General features: G+C 44.7%; 1 protein-coding gene across 1 annotated transcript in view; it reads right to left on the bottom strand.

The window, feature by feature from the left end:
* The window catches only part of LOC122554870 (uncharacterized), a 29211-nt gene extending 16853 nt beyond the window's left edge, over positions 1 to 12358 (bottom strand). The window contains exon 1 of the mRNA XM_043700218.2: positions 12007 to 12358. The gene's annotated coding sequence lies outside the window, so the exon portion shown is untranslated. The remainder of the gene's footprint in view (positions 1 to 12006) is intronic.
* Positions 12359 to 12850: the final 492 nt, after the last annotated feature.

Consider the following 12850-nt stretch of genomic DNA (forward strand, 5'->3'; position numbering starts at 1 on the left):
TACCACCCCCTGAGAAAAAGAATAGGAAATGATGTCACAATAAATGACACCACCACAGTAAATGACATCACCGTCCCAAGGAAACCTACACATAAATAGAAAACGGGCCACACCACCACTGCTTCATTCGGAGGCTCACTGAAGATGTTACCTAGTATGGTGATGAAACGTCTGAAAACAAACCTTCCAGTTCAGCGAGCAAACCTGCACCGTTTTCATTCACTGAACAACAGCTGTGTAAACATCCCACTTTGTCACATCTACACGATCAGTGTTCAAGACCAGCCAGTTACAGGACTTCAAAACAGTTCATGTCTTTATAAAAGTTTGTAAAAGTTCACTATTTTAAACTATATTTTCCTTGAGAGAGAAAAAGGATCTACATTTCTGTCTGTGTGTGTGTCTGAGTCTGTGTGTCTGAGTGTGTGTCCGCCTGTGTCAGTGGGTGGCACTGAATGGATCTGAAGATAAGGAGTTCGGAGATCAAAAGAACTTGGAAGAAGCAAAAGGGAACTTGATTTAATCCTATAAACTGCTCTGGCTGAACTGTTTTCCCTGTATTTTCTCTCTCCCATAACAATATCTGTCTACAGGTATATATATAGGGGATTAGGAAGGGGATAGAGCTTAAACTAGCAGAGATATAAAACTGGTGATTCAAATTTTATCTTTCTGTGATTTGGACTGATATACCTCTAATTAGTTTTTTTGTTAAGTGTAAAAACCTGGTCAGTGTTTATTTAACCTGGTTCTGGCAGTCAGGATGTGGAGGTGCTGGTGTTGGACTGGGGTGGACAAGGTCAGAAGTCAGACAACACCAGGTTATAGTCCACCAGGTTTATTTGGAATCACAAGCTTTCAGAGCACTGCCCCTTTATCAGGAGAAGTGAAGGGAAGCACACAGCCAGTCATTGGTTTTACCCACAGAATATATAGGCAGAGAGATCGAAAGATAGTACAAATGGTGTGAGTGAGGTGCCAACAGGCCGAATAATAAGTCTCTGCAGGTGATCAAAAGTGCCAGATGGTGTGAGTAAAGTGTCAACAGCTGAATAACAAGTGAAGGGATGATCTATAATCCGATTGTGGCCGAGAGATAATTACAAAAAATTAAAAATTAAGTGGTGCTGGAAATAAACCAAAGAGCTGGAATGACATGCTAGGTATAAAGGTCACATGCCGAGAGTCTAACCAAAGTAACAAGTAATCCAAAGTGTACAAACTCGCTAAGGTAGAGAGAACATAACAATTTATCAAGGTGATGGTGTTAAAACAGGAGAGTGAGGAAGATGTTAGAGATACAGTACAGTACGGGGGGGGGTCACATGTACATGACATGAACCCAAGATCACGGGTAAGGCCACAGTGAGTATATTTTAAGACTGAGATAGATAGGTTTTGATTGTCAAGGGGTTCAAGGATTATGGGGAGAAAGCGGGAGAATAGGGTGGAGAAACGTATCAGCCATGATTGAATGGCAGAGCAGACTTGATGGGCTGAGTGGCCCAATTTCTACTCCTATGTCTTATGGCAGAGGTGGGGAACCTTTTCATGTCGGAAGGCCGCTTTATGTTAGTTGTAATCTAATAAGGCCGCATCCAAGAAACTTCAATTATATATTCTTCAAAATTCACATTATTTTGTAAAAATCTAACTACTATGTACTAACTAAAAAGAAAAAAAGTTAATTCTAAAATTAACTAACCTTTTAATGACTTTGTTGTGACTGCTTTTTGTAGGAAAGCATTTGAATATTTGGTTGCAGCATGGAGGTCTGCAGTTTTAGCTGATCCTCGAGATGGGTATCTGTCATTTGTGACCTTAAGGGCATCTTGATTTTGGTTAAGTAGGAGAATGTAGATTTGCAGCAATAAGTGGTTGAAAAGCAAGAAAGCATTTTTTGTGCATGTTGCCGAAGGCATGGGGATTCTGTTGGAATGCCACGTGCACTGTTGTCATAAGTTGATAAACACTGGCGTACTGGATAACCACAGGCTCTCGCCAACCAGCCTCGGGCGGTAGTGGTGCCACACTTCAGGCGGGGAAGATAACGTACATTCTACAGTCTCATTATAACTAAATCATGAGGATAGCAGGTGTCAAAATAGCCCTTATGACTTACCAATTTTTTAATTGTGGCGGTCAGTCTGTAAGGATTATTTCATTGAATTTTCTTTCGCTGTCTGGTATTTTAAATACATTCATTTTAAGATTAAAATAAAAATAATAAAGGACAAAAAAAAGCATATTAATAAAAACTAAAAGATTTGTTCTGCAAAATTTGGATTCAGTCAAAAGGCCACACACAATGGCCTTACGGCTGCAGGTTCCCCACCCCTGTCTTATGGTCTAATACCATGGGGTGGGGGAGTCTATGTCTACAGGGCATAGGTTTAATGTGAGAAGGGAAAGATTTAAAAGGGACTCAAGGGACATTTTCACACAGAAGGTGGTACGTATATGGAATGAGCTGCCAGTGGAAGTGGTGGAGGCTGGTACAATTACAACATTTAAAAGGCATCTGGATGGGTATATGAATAAGAAGGATTTAGAGGTCTATGGGCCAACTGGGCAGCATGGTGGCTCAGTGGTTAGCACTGCTGCCTCACAGCCCTAGGGTCCCAGGTTCAATTCCAGCCTCGGGTGACTGTCTGTGTGGAGTTTGCACATTCTCCTCGTGTCTGCATTGGTTTGCTCCGGCTTCCTCCCACAATCTAAAGATGTGCAGGTTAGGTGAATTGGCCATGCTAACTTGCCCATAGTGTTAGGTGCATTAGTCAGAGGGAAACAAGACTGGGTGGGTTACTCCTTGGAGGGGCGGTGTGGACTTGTTGGGCCGAAGGGCCTGTTTCCACACTGTAGGGAATCCAACATAATTTAAAAATCTAAATCCTGGCAAATGGGACTAGATTAATTTAGGATATCTGGTTGGCATAGACGAGTTGGACCGAAGGGTCTGTTTCCATGCTGTACATCTCTATGACTCCAGGACTCTAATTAAAGTAAAAATTAAGTTCTGTACTGCAACTGAGAAATGGCGATGGTAACTGCTAGAGATTACCTGCAGGTGGCAGAGTTGTACCAATCAACTTGCAAGAAATTACAAAAGCCAAGTTGTTTAAATCGACAAGTAAAGTCAGAGTTTTTCATAGAATTCCTACAGTGTGGAAACAGGCCATTCAGCCCACCGAGTTCACACCAACCTTCTGAAGAGCACCCCACCCAGAACCATCCTCCCCAGGCCATTCAGCCCTACAAATCTGCTGCCATTCAATATGATCACGGTTGATTTTTTACCTCAAGGGCTTATACACTGAGGACCTGGGGAGAGTTGCTGAACAAAGAGACCTTGGAGTGGATGGAGGTGCATAGTTATTTGAAAATAACAGGTTGCAGGGGAACTTGGATAAACTGCATAAACTGCAGGGGAACTTGGATAAACTGGGAACTTGGGCTGAGGGTTGGCAAATGGAGTTCAATGCAGCTAAATGTGAGGTGATGCACTTTGGGAAGGCAGAGTACTGGGTCAATGGAAAGATTCTTGGTAGTGTGGATGTGCAGAGGGATCTTGGAGTCCATGTACATAGATCCCTGAAAGTTGCCACCCAGGTGGATAGTGCTGTTAAGAAGGCGTACGGTGTGTTAGGTTTCATTGGTAGAGGGATTGAGTTCCAGAACCACAATATCAGGCTGCAACTGTACAAAACGCTAGTGCGGCTGCACTTGGAATATTGTGTACAGTTCTGGTCGCCCCACTACAGGAAGGATATGGCAGCATTGGAAAAGGTGCAGAGGAGATTTACCTGAATGTTGCCTGGTCTGGAGGGAAGGTCTTATGAGGAAAGGCTGAGAGACTTGGGTCTGTTGTCATTGGAAAGAAGAAGGCTAAGGGGGGATTTAATAGAGACATACAAGATGATCAGAGGATTAGATAGGGTGGACAGTGAGAGTCTTTCTCCTAGGATGATGACGTCAGCTTGTACGAGGGTGCATTAGTACAAATTGAGGGGTGATAGGTTTAAGACAGATGTCAGAGGCAGGCTCTTTACACAGAGTGTGGGAAGGGCGTGGAATGCCCTACCTGCTAATGTAGTCAACTCAGCCACATTAGGGAGATTTAAACAACCCTTGGATATGCACATGGATGATTTTGGGATAGTGTAGGGGGATGAGCTGAGAATAGTTCACAGGTCGGTGCAGCATCGAGGGCCGAAGGGCCTGTTCTGCGCTGTATTGTTCTATGTTCTAAAATAGAGTTGCAGGTAGATAGAATAGTGAAAGCATTTGGTATGCTTGTATTTATTGGTCAGTGCATTGAGTATTGGAGTTGGGAGGTCATGTTGTGCCTGTACAGGGTATTGGTTAGGCCAATTCTGGAATAGTGCATGCAATTCTGGATTTCCTGCTTTGGGAAGGATGTTGTGAAACTTAAAAGGATTCAGAAAATATTGGCAAAGATGTTGCCAGGTTTAGAAGGTTTGCGCTATAGGGAGAGGCAAAATCGGCTGGGGCTATTTTCCCTGGAGTGTTGGAGGTTGAGGGGTGACCATTTAGAGGTTATAAAATCAGGAGGGGCATGGATAGGATAAACAGACAAGGTCTTTTCCCCGGGGTGGGGGAGTCCAGAACTAGAGGGCATAGGTTTAGGGTTAGAGGGGAAAGATTTAAAAGGGACCTAAGGGGCAACTTTTTCACACAGAGGGTGGTACATGTATAGAATGAGCTGCCAGAGGAAGTGGTGTAGGCTGGTACAATTACAGCATTTATAAGACATCTGGATGGGTATATGAATGAGAAGGGTTTGGAGGGATATGGGTCAAATGCTGATAAATGGGACTAGATTAATTTAGGATATTAGATTAGATTACAGTGTGGAAACAGGCCCTTCGGCCCAACAAGTACACACCGACCCGCCGAAGCGAAACCCACCCATACCCCTACATTTACCCCTTACCTAACACTATGGGCAATTTAGTATGGCCAATTCACCTGACCCTGCACATCTTTGGACTGTGGGAGGAAACCAGAGCACCCGGAGGAAACCCACGCAGACACGGGGAGAACGTGCAAACTCCACACAGTCAGTCGCCTGAGGCGGGAATTGAACCCGGGTCTCTGGCGCTGTGAGGCAGCAGTGCTAACCACTGTGCCACCGTGCCGCCCACATCTGGTCGGATTGGACTGAAGGTCTGTTTCCATGTTGTACATCTCTATGACTCTCGCCGTAACCCTACATTTCCCATGGCTACTCCATCTGCCCTACACATTGTTGGGCTGTGGGAGGAAACTGGAACACCCAGAGGAAACCCACACAGACATGGGGCGAATGTGCAAACTGTACCGTAGGTGCCTGAGAGTTCCTGCCGCTGTGAGGCAGCAGTGCTAACTACTGAACCAGTATAAGCTAAGAAAATAGAAACTATTAAAGGACTTGCACAGTATTTGGGTTTGGTAGAAATACAAGAGAGACTTGATACTCTGGGTAAGTAAGACCATACAACATCAGACCAGAAGTAGGCCATTCAGTCCAACAGGCAGCATCTAAGGAGCAGGTGAATCGACGTTTCAGGCATAAGCCCGCTGCCTGATCGGCTGTGCTTTTCCAGCGCCACACTCTTCGACTCTGATCTCCAGCATCTGCAGTTCCTCACTTTCTCCTATTCACTTCCTAATTAAAAATCTGTCTACACCAACCTTGATTTTTAAAAAAATTCATTTATTTCCCAGAGGGCAACCATATTGCTGTGGGTCTGGAATCACGTGTAGGCCAGACTGGGTAAGAATGGCAGATTCTCTCCCTGAAGGACATTAGAGAACCACTTGGGATTTTGCAACAATTGAAAAGTTTAATGGTCATGGTTAGATTCTTAAATCCAGACTCTTGTTACTGACTCACTGGGATTTCAGCTCTAGTTATCTCTCCTGCTGTAAAGAATTCCACAGATTCCCTACCCCCAAGAGATGACATTCCTCCTCATTTCCCTCTTAAATGCGTGACTCCTTTCTGCAGTCTTTCTGCATTTAAATAATATTCCGCTCCTCTACTCTTCCTGACAATGTGCATAACCTCACATGTTCCCACATTTTATTCCTTCTGACAAGTTCACGCTGATTGGTTTAACCTGTCTATATTATTCTGAAAATTCTGTTTATCATCCTCACCACTTGCCTTCTACCTACTTTTACGTCACCCACAAACCTGGTGACGGTACATTCACTTTCCTCATCCAAGTCATTAATATATGTTGTAAAGAATTATGGACCCCAGGTATTATCCCTGTAAACCTGTATTGAAATTCCCTCAGAGTCAAAACGCCCTTCCTGAGGTGTGATGCCCAGGTCTGTTCACAGTACTCGGACTGGGGTCTAACTGGGGTTTTGTATAACTGCAGTATGAAGTCCACATCCTTATACTCCAGCCCTTTAGATACAAAAGCCAACATTCCACTAGTCTGTTTACTGCACCTGTTTGTGGCATTATAAAGAGCTGTGCACCAAACCCCCAAATCTCATTGGACATCCACTATATTTAACTTTGTGCCTATTAAAAAATGCCCATATCTACCCCTTTAACTCCAAAACTGATAACCTCACACTGGCTTCTATTACAATCCATCTGCCACGCTTTGCCCATTCACCTAATCGATCAATAACCTGGTGAAATTTTCTACTGTCATCAACACTGCCCAATTTCGTGATGTCAACAAATTTCGATATTTGACTGTTCATGCGATCATTCAAGCGTTTAATGAATATTGTGAATAATTGAGGCCCCAACACAGATCCCTGTGGGATACCACTAATCACTTGCTGCCAATTTGAGTACATTCCCATTATTCCAAGTCTGTGTTTTCTACTACATAACCAATTTCCTATCCATGTCAGTAAATTGCCCTCAAGTCCATGGCTTCCACCTTAGCTAACAGTCTCTTGTGTGGGACTTTATCAAAAGCCTTCTAAAAGTCAATATAAACAACATTCAACAACTTACCTCTGTCCAAAAAGCTATGAGGTTTGTCAGGCATGACCTAGCCTTCATGAATCCATGGGACATGGATGTTGCTGGTGAAGCTAGTATTTACTGCCCAGGGCAGTTAAGCATCAACAGCATTACTATTGGTCTGGAGTCACATGTAGGCCAGACTGAGTAAGACGCTTCCCCTCCCAGAAGGATGTTAGTGGCTTTTTCCTGGCAATCAGCAATGATTTCATGGTCATCATTAGACCCTTAATGCAGATTTTCAATGAATTCAAATTCCATCATCTGCCATGGTGGGGATTCAAGTCCCTAGGATATCACCTGGGTCTCTGGATTAATAGGAGAAAGTGAGGTCTGCAGATGCCTTCCTGAAGAAGGGCTTATGCCCGAAACGTCGATTCTCCTGTTCCCTGGATGCTGCCTGACCTGCTGCGCTTTTCCAGCAACACATTTCCAGCTCTGGATTAATAGTCTAGCGATAAAACCATGAGGTCATCAACTCCCCTTCTACTAGCCAATTCTTTATCCATGCTAATGTACTCCTTCCAACACCATGTCTTTGTTTCTTATTAAGGAGTCTATTGTGTGGTACCTTATCCAATGCCTTTCACAAATCCAAATGTATAAAATCTATTGGTTTCCCTTTATCTATCCTCCTCAAAGAACTGTATTAAATGTGTCAGGTATGAACTCCCATCATGAAGCCATGCTGACTCTGCTTGATCATATTATGTATTTATGAATGCCCTGTTATTAAATCTTTTAACATTTCCTAACATTTCCCCAGTAATCAGATGTTAAGCTAACTGGCCAATAGTTACCTTTTTTTTGTCTTCCTCCCCTTTCGAATAAAGCATGCCACACTTGGAGTATTGTGTACAGTTCTGGTCACCACATTATAGGAAGGATGTGGAAGCTTTGGAAAGGGTTCCATGGAGATTTACTGGGATGTTGCCTGGTATGGAGGGAGGGTCTTATGAGGAAATGCTGAGGGCATTGAGGCTGTTTTCGTTGGAGAGACGAAGGTTGAGAGGTGACTTAATAGAGACATATAAAATAATCAGAGGGTTAGATAGAGTGGACAGGGAGAGCCTTTTTCCAAGTATGGTGACGGTGAGCACGAGCGGGCATAGCTTTAAATTGAGAGGTGATGGATACAGGACAGATGTCAGAGGTAGTTTCTTTACTCAGAGAGTAGTAGGGGCGTGGAACACCCAGCCTGTAACTGTAGTAGACTCGCCAACTTTAAGGACATTTAAATGGTCACTGGATAGGCATATGGAGGAGAATGGAATAGTGTAGGTTAGATGGGCTTCAGATTGGTTCCACAGGTTGGTGCAACATCGAGGGCCGAAGGGCCTGTACTTCGCTGTAATGTTCTATGTTCTAAAGGTGTTACATTGGCACATTTCTAGATGTTATGACTCATTGGGAGAACCCACCATAAATCAAACCGCAGTGTTCCAGAATCTTACCAAATTTTGAAGTTTGTTAAGGTACCCACAGTTTCTTAATTTACCTGACTCAAAGAACATGGTTGGTAGAAAGCACTAACCAAGTTTCTGTACTAACCAAGCAATACTATTTCTTACAAGTATTAGTCTATATCAATAGGTGAACAGATGAACTATTGGCATATAACACTCCTAACTAAAACTCTAATCTCCTGATAAACCTCCCCAGACACACACCTGCACACACACACATATACAGACTTAGACAGACGAATAAGGAAAATAGAAAACTGGAAAGTCAGATCTGTGATCTTTGTTTCCTGATATTGATCCTCGGATGCTGCCTGACCTGCTGTGCTTTTCCAGCATCACACTCTCGACTCTCATCTCCAGCAACTGCGGTTCTCACTTTCTCCAAATTGATTTCAACCTGACTGTGAATCCTCTTCCAAGGATGCCTACCCTGAAGAAGTTCTCCTCCTCTCTCTATAAGGATCTCAGTGAATCCCTCTCTCTCACTGTACCCCCCCAGGTCATCTCCTCTGCTCTGAGGCTCTTCAGCCATGCCCTGAAGCAAACTTGCTACCACAGCCTCATCTCGTTCCTCAGTACCTGCCTACGGAACCAACTGATCCTGCATAAGTTCTGGACTACATTCAGACCGTCACAATTTGGATCAGGATGCTGCCTGACCTGCTGTGCTTTTCCAGCACCACACTCTCAACTCTGATCTCCAGCATCTACAGTCCTCATTTTTTCCTTCCTGATATTGATGTTGTGATAATCCTCCTTCAGCTGACCAGGCCCTTGCTGTTCAGTTGTCTTTCTCTGGAGGCTTCCGCTGGTTTGTAAGACATAGACAGTGACTGATTCACTTGGAGAATGTCCCTGATTTATCATCACAGCAACTGCAGCAGGAAGGGGAACTTGTTCTTCAAGTTTAAATTGAGGTTTTTGTTACTTAATAGAAAGGTCAGCTCCTGCTGGAGAGATCAACACCATAACCTCTGGCCTCTCTCTCTCTGTGCCTTTGTAACTTGTTTCCAGTTCCAACCTGTTCAGTTATCTTAGATCCATGTGTAAAAACCTCCTGATCATCTGTACATTGCAAGAACCCACAGTCACCAAAAGAATTCACAATAAGTATCAAATGAATTGCCCTGAAATGATGTAGCCATCCTCGTCAATTCTTTTTTAAGGAACAGCCATGTACTGATGTACACTGCAGAGGAGAAACCTAACCATGATGTAAAGTCTGGTAAGGAAATGTTTAACTCTGTACAGGCCCGACCTACATTTCAGCAAAAGCATGTCGAGGTATTCTTTATGTCCTTGGAAAAAATAGTGAAACAGATGAATTGGGTAGCACTGGAAAAGCATGGCAGGGTCAGGCAGCATCTGAGGAGTAGGACAGTCGATGTTTCGGGCAGCTAATGCTCGACGCTCCCTGACCCTGCCGTGCTTTGCCAGCGCCACACTTTTCGACTCTGATCTCCAGCAGTTCTCACTTTCTCCCGGATGAATTGGTCAAAGGGAAATGAGCCATTACTGATGCACATGCACCTGTATTCACTAGAGTTTCAAAGAAGTTTGCAGATGACACCAAAATTGGAGGTGTAGTGAACAGCGAAGAGGGTTACCTCAGATTACAACAGGATCTTGATCAGATGGGCCAATGGGCCGAGGAGTGGCAGATGGAGTTTAATTCAGATAAATGGAAGGTGCTGCGTTTTGGGAAAGCAAATCTCAGCAGGACTTATACACTTAATGGTAAGGTCCTAGGGAGTGTTGCTGAACAAAGAGACCTTGGAGTGCAGGTTCATAGCTCCTTGAAAGTGGAGTCACAGGTAGATAGGATAGTGAAGAAGGCATTTGGTATGCTTTCCTTTATTGGTCAGAGTATTGAGTACAGGAGTTGGGAGGTCATGTTGCAGCTGTATAGGACATTGGTTAGGCCACTGTTGGAATATTGCGTGTAATTCTGGTCTCCTTCCTATCGGAGAGATGTTGTGAAACTTGAAAGGGTTCAGAAAAGATTTACAAGGATGCTGCCAGGGTTGGAGTATTTGAGCTACAGGGAGAGGCTGAACAGGCTGGGGCTGTTTTCCCTGGAGCATCGGAGGCTGAGGGGTGACCTTATAGAGGTTTATAAAGTCATGCGGGGCATGGATAGGATAAATAGACAAAGTCTTTTCCCTGGTGTGGGGGAGACAAGAGGGTTTAGGTTTAGGGTGAGAGGGGAAAGATCTAAAAGAGACCTAAGGGACAACTTTTTCATGCAGAGGGTGGTATGGTATGGAATGAGCTGCCAGAGGATGTGGTGGAGTCTGGTACAATTGCAACATGTAAAAGGCATCTGGATGGGTATATGAATAGGAAGGGTTTGGAGGGATATGGGCCGGGTGCTGGCAGGTGGGACTAGATTGGGTTGGGATATCTGGGTCAGCATGGACGGGTTTGACCGAAGGGTGTGTTTCCATGCTGTACATCTCCATGACTCTATAAATGATCTCATTGAATTTACAAATTGCGTAAAGGGACAGATAGGATAGATGCAGGGTCAGGTAAGATGTTTCCCCTTCATTGGGATGTCTAGAATCAGGCGTTCCAATTTAAAACTAAAGGGGAAACAATGTAGTTGTAAGATGAGGGGAGTTTATTTTACTCAGCAGACTGTGGGAGCTCAGTGCCCGAGTGTGTTGAAGGTAGAGATTGATAGATTTCTGATTTCCTGTGACATACAGGGTTACAAGTAATAAATGAAGAGTAAAAGATATTGAAGTGTTAGATCAGCCGTGACTGTTGAATGGTAGGGAGCCTGCAATGGGCTACTCCTGTTACTACATTCCGAAGCAATGGCTGAAAGTTGGACCTAGTAGTTTGTAAGGTGTCCTGTGTGCGTCGTGTAAGGACCCGGAAATAAGAAAATTGAAGAATACTCTGAGGAGCAGGAAGAAGTCTCATTGACCGACTGGTGTTGAAGGGGGTTTCTCCTTACGCCCCACCACCTATTCCCCCAACCCCCAACGCCCCGTGGCCAGTATCAATGTGAAGTTGTTAGTATCTGCCTGGCAGCCTGTGGGTGACACTGTTGGTTTAAACTTGCAGAGGGTTATCTTGTTTCTCTATGATTAGAAGCTTTGGAATAAATAGTGGTTTCTGGTAAAGTGTAGAGACCTAGTTAGTGTCGCTTGTTAAACTGAGTCCATTAAGCAGTGGAATTGGGGAACTTTGAGTAAGTTTATTCAATATTTAACTTATTTGATGATCCCAGGAGTTAGTGAAGAATCATCATTGCTGTTATAGACTAGTATTTTTTTAAAATCCCAACCATAGTCTGTCCGACGTAAACCCTTTTGATGTGTTTTCCCGGAATTAGTTCAGAAAGGGGTGACACTACAGTTAATGTGCTCAGGAGGATGAGCCAGGCTGTCAATGATTACAGCGTGCTCATTGGCCTGGGCCGAGGGGCAACAGGAGATCCAATCAAAGGGCAATGATTACCACCCCCTCCATCCTCAGTTCATACGGCAGAGGACTGCATTTAGATAGCGCCTGGCAGAGCTCTCTTACCCGCTGCACCTGCGGCTGCTCCGGACACTTCATCCGGACCCGCAGATCTCCAGCTCCTTTCCACTCGATCCTCCAACAGCAGCTCCGCTCTAATCTCACTCTGTCCCGTTCCCCCTCTCCCTGCCTGCACTCCCCTCTCTCCTCCAGATCTCTCCTTCACACTCTCCCTCCTTTACCCACTCTATCCCTCTGTCTCTATCCCTATCTCTCTCTTTATCCCTCTGTCTCTCTCTCCCTCACTCTCTCCCACTTATCCCTCTCTGTCTCCCTCACTCACTCTATCTCCCCCTCTCTCCCTCAATCCCTCTTGCCCTCTCTCTATCTATCTCTCTGTCCCTCAATCCCTCCTGCCCTCTCTCTCTATCTCTCTCCCTCAATCCCTCCTGCCCTCTCTCTCTATCTATCTCTCTCTCCCTCAATCCCTCCAGTCCTCTCTGTCCCTCAATCCCTCCCGCCCTCTCTCTCTATCTATCTTTCTCCCTCAATCCCTCCTGCCCTCTCTATCTGTCTATCTCTCTCTCCCTCAATCCACCCTGCCCTCTGTCTATCTCTCTCCCTCAATCCCTCCTCCCCTGTCTATCTCTCTCTCAATCCCACTGCCCACTCTATCACTCTCTCCCTCAATACCTCCTGCCCTCTCTATCTACCTCTCTCTCCCTCAATCTCTCCTGCACTCTCTATCTGTCTATCACTCTTTCCCACAATCCTCCCTGCCCTCTCTCTATCTCTCTCTCTCCCGCAATCCCTCCTGCCCTCTCTACCTCTCTCTCCCTCAATCTCTCTCTCCCTCTATCCCTCCAGCCCTCTCTATCTCTCTCTCCCTCCTGCCCTCTCTATCTCTCTC

Source organism: Chiloscyllium plagiosum, unplaced genomic scaffold (genome assembly GCF_037043375.1).
Source record: "Chiloscyllium plagiosum isolate Xiang-an unplaced genomic scaffold, Cpla_swu_hap1 HiC_scaffold_8, whole genome shotgun sequence".
Lineage (NCBI taxonomy): Eukaryota > Metazoa > Chordata > Chondrichthyes > Orectolobiformes > Hemiscylliidae > Chiloscyllium > Chiloscyllium plagiosum.